Source organism: Camellia sinensis, chromosome 6, assembly GCF_055761805.1.
Source record: "Camellia sinensis isolate YWXY chromosome 6, ASM5576180v1, whole genome shotgun sequence".
In the NCBI taxonomy this organism is placed as follows: Eukaryota; Viridiplantae; Streptophyta; class Magnoliopsida; order Ericales; family Theaceae; genus Camellia; species Camellia sinensis.
The window spans coordinates 155,529,953-155,539,815 of record NC_138966.1 but is presented as its reverse complement, the minus strand read 5'-3'; the positions used below and the strand labels follow the sequence as shown (position 1 = coordinate 155,539,815).

General features: G+C 37.9%; 1 pseudogene; it reads left to right on the top strand.

Moving 5' to 3' along the window:
- Positions 1-295: 295 nt before the first annotated feature.
- On the top strand, positions 296-4,269 carry LOC145793721 (monothiol glutaredoxin-S15, mitochondrial-like; annotated as a pseudogene).
- The last annotated feature ends 5,594 nt before the right edge of the window (positions 4,270-9,863 follow it).

Genomic DNA, 9,863 nt, shown 5'->3' with positions numbered 1-9,863 from the left:
ACCTATAATTTTTTTTTATAAAAAAAATACAGTTTTAGAGATATATAAACATATAATTACAAAAAAATAGAAACAGTCTTACATATATATATAAACGTATAAAAAAATAAAAAATAAAAAATAGATGGGATTACGAGAGAGAGAGAGAGAGAGAGGGGGCTTACCTTCGAAGTCGTTTGGATGGAAGACGACTGGATGGAGCTCGACTGGATGGAGATCGACTGATGGAGCTCACAATTGACTAATGGAGGTCTTCGATCAACTTGATGGGGGTCGGGGGTCTTTGATCGACTAGATGGAGGTGGTGGATCGACTGGTTCTCCCTTTCACTCACTCTCGACTGGATAGAGGTGATGGAGTTGATGTTAGGGCATTACATCGTTGTTTTTTTCTTTTCTTTTTAAATATTACACCTTGACCCCAAATAAATATAACAAAATTAAAAATGAGTCCCGTCGTATCCCATGCCGTGTCCCGATATGGACATGCGTGTCTTTGCCATGTCCCCTACAAAAAATTCATTAAATTAAAGGGACAAGCCATATGGTGTGTCCCATACGTGTCCCCGATGTGTTCCTATGTCCCTGACGTGTCCGTGTGTCAGACACCGCCATGGCACCGATTTTGGAGTGTCCATGCTTCATAGGTTTGAACTGTTTATTTTTTATTCGTGTTTCTCTTATTTTTCAAAAGACTTACAGTCAAAGAAACTACTTAGGATCTTGATATGTTCATAGCCATCTGATTCTAGATTTCGCGGATCCTTCATCATAAAATTGTAAACAAAAATGCTTGCGTTGTTAAACTCCACTTAGAAGACCAAACAAAGGGTTTTCTCAAAATTTTAAGCCACAAGTGTGTGGTTTTATCTTTAGAGCAAATAATTTTTGATGGCCATATAAATGATACTTGCTAATATTTTTTCTTCAATTGTTGGTAGGTAGCTAGATCCTTTAACCACCATGAGATGCAATACTCAACTACCATGCCGAATGATCCTGACATACACGAGGACTTCAAAGTTCAGACCCACTAATAAGCTCGAGAGTTCTGGCCTTTCTTTGAAGAATATTGTAGAGTAGGTAGACAGTAGTTATCCGTACCTTCTGTATTAGAGATACCGAGCCTCAAGTATTTTCTCTTTTAATTATCAAGCAAAAAAATTTAGCTATTTTTTTGTTACGAGTCTGTTTTTATTGATTGTTTTTAGCTTTAGTGTAGGATGTCAAGGACAACCCGGTGATGCTTTACATGAAAGGGGTGCCTGATCTTCCCCGATGTAGATTCAGCTCACTAGCAGTAAGAGTGTTGAAGGAATATAGTAAGTGTTCTCTTTCTTAGTTTTATGACTACTTTTGTACGTTTCATTCCCTGGTTCAGTTCAGCAACGGTATCTTTTAAATGAGCTTGGATGATTTACCCTTGTTTATGTGGTCCATAGTGAGTATTTGGTTTAGTCACGTGTGGAAATTAAGAATTGAAGTGCATTATATTTGCAGTTGAATAAATGTGCGAGGCTATATAGTTATAGAAGACCGTTTAGTTTGCTTAAAAGTTTGAATAAGGAAGTACAAGTTTGAATAGGGAAGTACAAGAAGGTGACATAATAGAAGCATTAAATGAGTAGTTAACTTGAGTTATATGTGATAGCTAGAGTTACATTTAGGCATCCTGTCTGTTGAACTTTGATCTGACCTTCCACTTTACTGACTTGACTACTTTAGGATATTATGGCATTCTTACCATTGATATGCCTTTTGCAGATGTTCCTTTGAGTGCTAGAAACATATTGGAAGATCCTGAGCTTAAGAATGCTGTCAATGCATACAAGTAACTTGGTGCTTGGTATTATACTATTTAGAACACTCATTTAGCATTGCTATACATCTATAGAGCTTTAAGAGCCTCCTGCTCTTATATAAGGGACCCTCCTATTGGCACTTCATAGTAACACAAGATGTACTCAAATTACAGTGATAATTACCATTTGTTTTACCAGAACAATACCCATCACCTTGTGGTTGGCCGTATTGGCACCATGTCATCTCCAACTCAGACAAGGGATTGTCAAGTGGCAATCCATAATGGTGTGTGTCATCTTCCAAAACAAGCCATTGGGGTTGTGAGTCTAGCCTAAGCAGGGGTATAGAAACCACCAAGTATGTTATCTAGGCTAGCTAACATGCTCAATGCCTTAGCTTTTAGCCATGGCACCGCAAGATAAACCAACATAGGGCATCCTGAGGCATGGCTAGAGCACCACATAATTGTGTCGAGGTTTCGAGGCATCCTTACTTGACTAACTGTGCTCGGTAGCAACATGGCTTTGTATCCCATTTGGCTTGGCTGAGGGGTCCTCTGCCAGACTGTGACCCTACTGTGTCTTGTCTCCTCTTTCTCCGTAAAGTTGTCTCCTACTGATCAAGACATCTCCAACACCATCATCCAATACCTTGATGACCTAGGTTCGGTGTTGGGCCTTGGAATCCTTGCTCGGGCCATCATTGGAGGTATGTGGCTTAGAGGCTAGAGTTAGGGATTCATTTTGGTGCCTTTCCATCCCCTTACCCCGAGGGTGTCTGCACCTTGATCAATCTTAGAGAGAGAAATGCTTTAATCAAGACATGATATTTTGGAAATTCTATCATATACAACACTGAATTGTTGCTGTTATGATATAAATCCCAAGATTTGATCTTAGGATGTAAAGGTGGTTAGGATACCTCATTCTTGTTGAAACAAGGAGGGTCAACTACCTCTCCAAGAGTAAGTTGGCCTCTATGGCTTGATCATCCTATATAAGAAGTCCTCTATGCAGACGTTGAAGTGTTACTACCATTATCCACCATCTTTACCATCTCTGGTATGCAGCAACACCTCTGCACCACCTTCCTTTCTCTTTTCTAATGCTTCTTGATCTCTCACCTCCCCCCTCACTGGTGATTGATTACCTTGACATCTCAGTACCCGCGTTCTTCCCAAAAGGCCATCTGTAGGCCACCTCAACAAATACCACCCACAACATTATTGTTTATAATTGGGATGTTTAGGTAATGTTTGTAATAAGTTGGGATCTTAGTTTACATGTTTTGTTTACATTAAAGGTGTATGACTGCATGTTTTGTTAATTCAAACCTTTTTTTTTTTTTTTTTTGAGAGAGGGGGGTGATTTGCTAAGAAACCAAGCCAGTGAATAGATAGAGTGCTTTTTGGCAATTGTCCTTGTGCTATAGAACTAGAAGTAGCTAATGTTACTGAATATTATCTTACTGGAAACAATGTATTTTTTGTTTTGTTTTTTGTTCTTGTTTTATTTTGATTTGGTTTTGTTTTCTAAATTGCATTGAGGCAGAAATTTTTTTTCAAGAAGCATGATATTGGAATCGGAGAGTATATCCATTTTAGTTTAACATACTGTGGCAGCAATTCAAAGAATTTCCTTAGGTGGCATTTGAATAGCATTCATTTGAAGTGGCTTTAGAAATTACTTAATTGAATGATCCATATCCAGCGATGGTTAAGAATACATGGCCACAACAGCATATGTTCAGAAGCCCGCTAACACTTCTTCAGACAAGTTTTAATTGATCAAATTTCCTGCTATCTTAACTTTTAATATTTAGGCCCTGTTTGGGAATTGGCCATTTTAGTTGGTTTTTTGGCTTTTTATGAAAAGACGTATAAAAAAGTAGAGAGAGATGTGATTGGGTGTTTTGTTTTATTAGCTATTTTAGCCCAAATGGTTGAGATTTAGGTATATGAAATATTTTTTTCAAAAGATAGCTTAACTTGATAGACATGGCCAAATCTTGAATGAATTTTTTAGGAAGCTGTTTATGTCAAATATCCATGATGTTTTTGGGATTATTTATGAAAAGTGCACTCAGTTGTCATATTTTAGTGGTACAAATTAATATGAAGAAGCAAACATTTGCAAATGGAATTGTTGTTTAAGCCATGTACTGATCATTACCTACCAGCAACCCATTTGGTCCAAAGTTGTTGATAAAGCATGTAGTTTGTTTGTACTTGTTTCAATTAGTCTCATGGTCTATCCTTGCAACAACTGGCCCACATTTCCACAAATATTTATCAAAGGGGGAATTCATCGGAAGATCAGACATCATTCTCAACACGCACCAGGTATTATCATATCAAATTTGTTTTTCTTCTTAAGCCTGGGATACATCATACATTGTTTTGGTGGTTTGGTCTATCATGTAAACTAGCGAGCTGAAGGAAATTCTTAAAGATATTGCTGCCAACTAGAAGAGATCAGAGTAACTCATGATTGTTGGCCATGTCTAGTCACGTAAGAGTTTGGAGTTGCCTTTGATGTTTTAATTTCTTTTGAGGTAGGGAAATTGAAGATACCGGGTTTAAATTGTATTATAGTAGCCAGGATAGACACAGGAATGGGGTAGGAATAATAGTTGCCAAGGGTCTTGTGAAAAATGTAGTGGCGGTTATTAGGAAAGGTGATAGGATCATGTTAGTTAAATTAGTTATTGTAGGGAATATAATGAACGTTATTAGTGCGTACACCCCCCAAGAAGGATTAGGTGATCAGACTAAGAGGGATTTTTGGGAGCAAATGGATGAGATCTTATAGGAGATACGCGTAGGAGAGAACCTAGTTATAGGTGGAGATTTCAATGGCCATGTAGGAATAGATAAACTAGGCTATGAGAGGGTGGCTGGTGGATATGGTTTTGGTGATAGAAATAAGGTTGGAGAGAGTATTTTAGATTCTGGATTGGCTTCTGACCTGGTGGTGGCCAATTCTATGTATAAGAAGAGGAATGAGCATTTGATAACCTTTAAGAATGGGTTGGTTAATAGCCAAATAGATTATTTTTTAGTGAGGAAAGTGGACCATCTAAAATGCAGTGACTGCAAGGTGATTCCTGGAGAGAGCCTAACGTCTCAACATAGGATTTTGGTATTAGATTTATACGTTAAAGGGCAATACCAAGCTAGGAAGGATAGTGGGTATTGTAGGACGAGATGGTGGGACCTAAAAGGAGATAAACTAGAAATATTTAAGAATAGAATGGATAAGGAATGAGCTTGGGACTTGGAAGATGATACTAACACTATGTGCAACTCGATAGCCAATTGATTGAGGAGAATCTCAAGGGAAATTCTTGGAGAGTCGAAAGGAAAGGGGCCCAACTCTAGGTAAACTTGGTGGTAGAGGGAAGATGTTCAAGCGGTAGTTAAGGCGAAGAAAGAGTGCTTTAAAATGTGGCAGAAAGATAGAACTGAAAAAAACCTTAAGAGCTATAGATTGGCTAATAAGGAGGTCAAGAAAGTAATGAGAGAGTCTAAGTTGAAAGCTTATGATGACCTATACACTAGACTAGATAGTAAGGAGGAAGAGAAGAGGGTATACAAAGTTGCTAAGATAAGGGAGCGGAAAACAAAAGATTTTAATCCAGTGCATCAAGAGTGAGGACTCTAAGGTATTGATGAAGGATGAAGAGATTAAGGAGAGGTGAAAGAACTATTTTGAGAAACTGTTAAATGAGGAACATGGAGGCACGTTATTAGGGGAGGAAATAGCCAGTAATAAGGAAAACCAAGACTATAAGTTCTATCACAGGATTAGGAACTTTAAAGTGGAGATTGCACTTAAGAAGATAAAATTGAATAAGGCTTTAGGACCCGATGATATCCCTATTGAAGTTTGGAAGTGTTTGGGTAAGAAGGGGGTTGCTTGGTTGGCTAGGTTGTATAGCAAGATTTTGTTGACTAAGAACATGCCAGACGAGTGGAGGAAGAGTATTTTAGTGTCAATCTATAAAAATAAAGGAGATGTCTAGAATTACAACAACTAAGAGAAATCAAGCTAATGTGTCATATAATGAAGGTGTGGGAGAGGGTGATAGAATGTTGATTGAGAGATATAACAGAGGTGTCGGTTTGGGTTTATGCCTGGTAGGTCAACGATGGAAGCGATCTATCTTTTAGGGAAAGTAATAGAAAAGTATAGAAAAAAGAAAAGAAACATTCATATGGTGTTTATCGATCTTGAGAAAGCATATGATGGAGTACTTCGGGATATAATCTGGTGGGTGTTAGGGAAGAAATGGGTGACAAAAGGTTACATTGATGTAATTAGGGACATGTATGAAGGTGTGGTGACCACTATTAGATCGCCTGCTGGAGTGACAAATGAATTTCTAATTACTGTAGGATTACACCGAGGATCTACTTTAAGTCTTTCTCTTTTGTTTTAGTTATGGATGAGTTGATGAGAAATGTTCAGGATGATGTGCCACGGTGTATGCTTTTTGCAGATGATATCGTGTTAGTGGATGAGATTAAAGAAGGAGTTAACACAAAGTTGGTGATTTAGAGAGAAGCACTAAAATCTAAAGGATTTCGAATAAGCAGAACTAAGACTGAATACATGGAGTGCAAATTTAGTAATAGTAACAATGAAAGTAAAGGAGAAGTGAAGATTGAGAACCAAGAACTACCTGAGAGTGAACATTTTCGTTATTTAGGGTCAATTATCACAACGACGAGAGAAATTGATGCAGATGTCATCCATAGAATTAAAGCGGGGTGGCTTAAGTAGAGAAGTGCATCTGGGGTACTGTGCGATAAACGAGTACCCACTAGACTAAACGGAAAGTTCTATAGAACGGTTATCAAACCAGCAATATTGTATGGGACAAAGTGTTGGGAAATCAAGAAATAACATGTAGATAAGAAGAGTGTTGTTGAGATGAGGATGCTAAGGTAGATGTGCGGCAAGACTAGAAAAGACAGAATTTGGAATGAGTATATTTGAAAATGGGTAGGAGTAACACCGATAGAAGATAAGTTGAGAGAGAATAAATTGAGATGGTTTGGTCATAGTGAACGGAGACCAACAGAGGCCGTAGTGAAGAGATGCAATGCAGTGAAGGTAGATAAAAGTGTTGGAGGACGGGGTAAACCTAGATTAACGTTGGCTAGCGTAGCGAATAGAGATATGAATCTACTTAATTTGACTAATGAATTGGCCTTTGATAGAGCCACGTGGCAAAGAAGAATTCATGTAGCCGACCCCATTTGATGGGACTTAAGGCTTCGTTTGATTTGATTTGGTTTAATATAAGCATGTTAAATTTATGTCCTGTTAACAGACCTTGCTTTAACGGGAAGTTCATGCACTGAGGCTCTCCTTTTAAGTATGTTAAACTACGATTAATTGTTGACTTAATCCAATAAGGGTTTGTGCAAGTATGGATTAAAAAATTGTATATGTATAACATTACACCATGTAAATTTACACTCAAAATTATATATATTACTGCAGTCCACCTTTTATTTTGGTGTATAGTACAATGAGACAACTCAAGTTGGTACAATATTTAGCACAATACACAACACAACCAAAGGAAAATATCTATCTTTCTTTAAATCTAATAATACATGATCACACTGCTGCTTATTTCTTCAATTCAGAGGATTGCTAAAATTCACAACTGATAGAGGAAGAATCTATCTATCCACTAGTCGTCGCAATTTCAGGGGTATTGACATGCTCAACAATGACCACATGATGACAATGTTCCTTGCCGTGACCTCCACGCCTGCCATGGCAATGGTGCCATTTGCCAGGACTATCATAACCGCGACCATGATGCCTCTCACCATGACCATGACGTCCTCCACGGTGACAACCATTGTGGCCACCATATCCGTGATCACCGTGACTATGTTGATGAATATGATGTCCCCAGCCATGATTGTGGTGTTGGTAAATAAGATGTCCCCAGCCATGACTGTGATGCCCTCCAACGTGGCAAGCTGCACCTTCGTGATGTCCACTGGGGCTGTGGTGTCCTAAGTTGTGAACACCGTGACAGAATGGATGATGATGTTTGCCGCACCCAGACATCTTTGTTGTTCAAGTGTTTGTCTAAATCTCGAAGATTGCATGGTGAATGATTATTGTATAAGGAGTGACAATGCTAGGAGCTCAAATATTTATAGGCAAAATGGGATGAGTGGTCGGTTATGCTTTTACTTGGAGTGTACTTTTTTTTCTTGGGAAAGAAGATAATGGAGGAGAGAGACTTACAAAAATGAACATGTGACCTTTATTCATGTGTTTGTCATAAGTTTATTTGTGTACTCCAAGAAATAATTATGGGATTGAATGACGGTTGGGACTCTTCTCTCCTGAGTCTTTTTCTTCAAATATTGATCAATTCAGACTAGGCGTTAACGTGTGCTATATAGCTAAGTCACCGATATAGATATAGATATAGACATTGGACATAATTTTTTTTTTTAATGTCGATCCTATTTGTATATCGGATTGATTAACCCATAAGTCACCTTTCAGCAGTGTTTGAATCAATTTTTAAGTTAAATCTATACTCCAATTTATGATTTAAACAAAGTCTTAACATGGATTAATGAGTTTTAGGAAAGTGAAAGAAAACGTGTTACTTCTTCTCTCTCCAATCTAAATTTAAATTAGAGAATAGAGAGTGTCGTGGATATGTTGGGTTTATTAACGGTTTTTTTTTTTTTTCCCCTAATGATTCAAACTGTTTATTATATGAGATTTTCATGCATTCATGTACAAAATTAGGTTAACTTGATAAGTGCAATTTATTTATTTTTTGTCTCAAAGAAAATAGATGGTCTATTTTGACCAAAAAAAATGCCATGTCCATTAAGTCAATTAAAAGTTTTTAATAATATTATAAATATATTTCAATTAACAATTCTTATAATTTTATTATTTTATAAGAGAGTAGTTAGAAAATTAATATCATTTTTTTCTATAATTCCGTTAGAATCTCCCTTGGAAGAGTTTAGCTACTTTACTAACTTGTTCCATTAGCCCGTATAGCGATCCCGGGTTTACCCTTGTTGTACAGTGATTCGGACATGTGTCCGTGGATGTTGGTAGTTGTTTATTATCTAGTTTGCATCCTCTTTACTTTGTATATTGAGTTATAGGATGTGTTGGGCAGGTTTGTTACAAGTTGGTTGTATTTGGGAGCCTAGTGCTGCTGCCCAGATTTTTGGACCTTCGCTCGAGCGAGGAGTTGGTCGCTCGAGCGAGCGATTGCGTCTGGTTCTAGACCTGAGAGTTGCATTTCTTGGCTCGAGCGAGCTTTTTTCGCTCGAGCGGTCTGGTTTGTTCTTCGCTCGAGCGAGAAGTCTGTCGCTCCAGCGTGCTGGTTGCAGACCTGAGGGTTTGAGTTGTTGGCTCGAGCTAGCATTCTTTCGCTCGAGCGCACTTCTGAGTTTTTGGCTCGAGCGAGAGTTTTCTGTGTCTGGTCGCTCGAGCGACAAAGGCTTCGCTCGAGCGAGCGTGTTTTATATCAGCGGACAGTAGCGTTTTTGAACATCAGTTTTTCACTTTCTTTTTCTTTCAAACCCTAGATCCGAGACTCTCTCTCTCTAAACTTACACTCTCTTTAAGATTTGATCTCCCTAGAGTGTGAATCTAGCCTAAGGCCTTTGTTAAAAAGATAGAGGGCGTTGAGAGCTTCGATTTAATCTGAAAAAGTTTGGATTTGGAGCACGTTGATCTTCGAGTCTTCATCTCCTTTTTGGCTCAAACTTCGAGGTAGAGATATCCTACTCCTCTCTATGGATTTTGTCTTTAAATTTTAGTATTTTGAGATGTTGGGGTTGGTTTGGTAATTTGGTGAAAGTTGGGGCTTTTGTGTTGTTTTACAATAGTTGGGGTTGTATTCATAATAAACCTAGATGCATGCTTGGCATAGAGAAATGGAATAAATGTTGAATCATTGATGAAAATGGGACCAAAGGGTTGAAATGGTAATTATGAAAAATGACCTAATTACATTGTTTGATTAATTGGGATAATTAATTGTGAG